This window comes from Cynocephalus volans, chromosome 1, assembly GCF_027409185.1.
Source record: "Cynocephalus volans isolate mCynVol1 chromosome 1, mCynVol1.pri, whole genome shotgun sequence".
Lineage (NCBI taxonomy): Eukaryota > Metazoa > Chordata > Mammalia > Dermoptera > Cynocephalidae > Cynocephalus > Cynocephalus volans.
In genome coordinates this window covers 170,114,796-170,117,350 of record NC_084460.1, presented here as the reverse complement: position 1 = coordinate 170,117,350, position 2,555 = coordinate 170,114,796, and the positions used below count along the sequence as shown (strand labels likewise).

The 2,555-nt window shown below is 32.4% G+C and overlaps 1 pseudogene; it reads right to left on the bottom strand.

Moving 5' to 3' along the window:
• Positions 1-323: 323 nt before the first annotated feature.
• LOC134363471 (glomulin-like) lies at positions 324-2,291 on the bottom strand (annotated as a pseudogene).
• Between the last annotated feature and the right edge of the window lie 264 nt (positions 2,292-2,555).

The following is a 2,555-nucleotide window of genomic DNA, read 5'->3' as shown; positions in this document are numbered from 1 at the left end:
TCTCCCCCAAAGGAGTTTACTATTTAGAAACAGACAACATTATTTACTTGTACTTAATGATCAATTACTGATTAAAAGTCTGATCCATGTATTATGGTTGAGTTTCCAATCACGAAGATTTTTTTTCCAGAGTTCATATTCTTAGAATCCATTGATATAGTTTAATATACAAGACTCTTCACTCAACTGTAATTGATTTTTATTTAAGCTCCTCATTTGTTTATTTTTAATAAGAAAAGCTACATTTATTTTTCTATCAGTAATTTTCAGAAAACAAATTATAAAGGTATTAAATAAATTGAAATATTGTATTTTACTAGTTTTCATTTAGCATATGGAACCTTTATTCTAATGTTTTCTTTAGAGATAAACTTTGTTTTTATTTAAATGATATATTCTAGTAGCCGGAACACTTATAATTAAGTCATATGTAAAAAGTGCTGAACATAGTATCTTAAATTGCATTTGAGGAGACATATTAAAGATCTCTTCTCCACTATAGTTATAAAATAAATATTTTCGAACTTCAGACTTTTTGGTTTTATTCTTGGCTATTTTCCATCTCTGCTCCATAATGCGATTTTGACATATTAAGTCCTTCATGGAAAGTCTTTGAGAAATTATTCTCAATCTTTTTCAAGTTCTGTCCATAATCCAGATTGGTTATCAATGTCACAGCTCAGAACATCATACCCCCAAATATGGCACCTTGTTAAGCTCAAGGAAACTGAGAAAACCTAGGCAGGTCACCCTGATTTTCTTCCTCCCTCTCTGCTGAAGACCCTCATGTGACAGGTGCCCTGCACTATATCCAGTAGGAATAAATATCACAAAGGATGACAAAAAAAATCTGAACAAACAAGATTTGCTAATTTCTCCTCCCCCGCCCCTCCAGTTTATTACCATTAGATCAGGCCCTTTTCTCCACCAATCATATGCTGCAAACTGTACATAAAAATACAGTTTTCTCTGGGTCTTTGAATCTTCTTGTCTGAATGCTCCTGTGTCACATAAAGCTAATATTAGATAAATTTGTCACGTTTTTCTCTTCTTAATCTGTCTTTTGTTTCAGGGTTCTCAGCCATGAACCTTGTGGCAGGTGAGGAAAAGATACTACATTTCTCCACTATATCATTTTCATTATCTTTGATAACAACAATATTGCATAAATTTAATGAGATCATAATTCTAAATTTTGCAGTAGATCTATTTCAGCACTCTCTGTGACAAAGAGTACAAAATGTACATGGGAATACAGCTGTGGCCCTGTAAACCATTTATTGCTATGTGTTCTATTTAAGGACACATCAATAGGATTTTTGATATTTTAAATACTAAAGGCTTTCACACCTGCATGAATACTCATATTCAATAAGCACCTAAATAAAGCATATTTTGCCTTGTGAATCCAACTTGTAAATATATAGCTGAAACACAGCTAAATCCTATCTCCTCAATGTCTCAATGAGGCTACACTTCACTGTATCACTGAGCCCCAAGGTAAGAAAACTTGATTCCAAAGTATTAGTGAACTACCCTGTTGTCTTCTATTCTCAATAAACCATTCTCCAGAAGATCCAGTCCTTTGGAAAAACAATAGACTCTTCTGTTCCTCGCAAAAAACTTCAATACGCCCTATTTTAAATTGCAAATTACAAAAGTACCATGGACTTAAGACCATTGAAAGCTGATCAACCTTGACGCCCTACACAGATACTAGGTATGCCAAAAAAGCCATAGAATCTGCTAATTGTTTGTCTTCTTCCTCAAATTAAAGATAATTCCAAACCCTCTATTTCCCTTATGTGATTAAAAACCATTTTGTGAAAAGGGCACCTTTTACACCAATTTACAGTTACTGAAATATATATATATATGTTATTTCAGATGCAAAGTACCTACCTTAAAAGATCATTGCCAGCTTCTTCAGACCTTTCAAAGAATTACGCTCTTAGCAAAGGGCATTCCAAGTTTTTGAAACAAATTTTCAGTAATTAATTCTTTACCTTTTAATTTTCATATTCTAGTGAGCTTTCTTTGTCATCATTGACTTCTTCCAGAAAAGATTTTTGAACTCTATTAAGGTTTACAACACAAAGGTCATAGTCATCTGTCTTTATTTGTTGTTTTGACTATAGATCAGGAAGGAGAGATGGCTGACTTCAAAGGGTAGACAATGCGAATCCAACTGAATATGTCTTGATATGACAAAATAATATGTCATAGAATTTGTTATGAAGTTTTTGAATCATTGTCTTTAGTGGCTGAAATAAAGGAAGAATTTGAGATATTTGTTTTACAAATAACCCAGTTCAAGCAAACCCAACAATTTCAAGTTAAGTCATAACTTTGAAACTCAGTAAACGTTGGTTTTTATCAGTAAAATAAGTTGACAATACCAGAATGCAAACTAAAAATTAACAGTATATTCATAACATACAATAAAATTATATCACTATACCAATAAATCAAGCATCAGGAAATAATCTTTTGTTTTTAATCAAGCACCAGAAAATAGCAACCAGGATTCCCATCACTTCATAAAAGGCATGGAA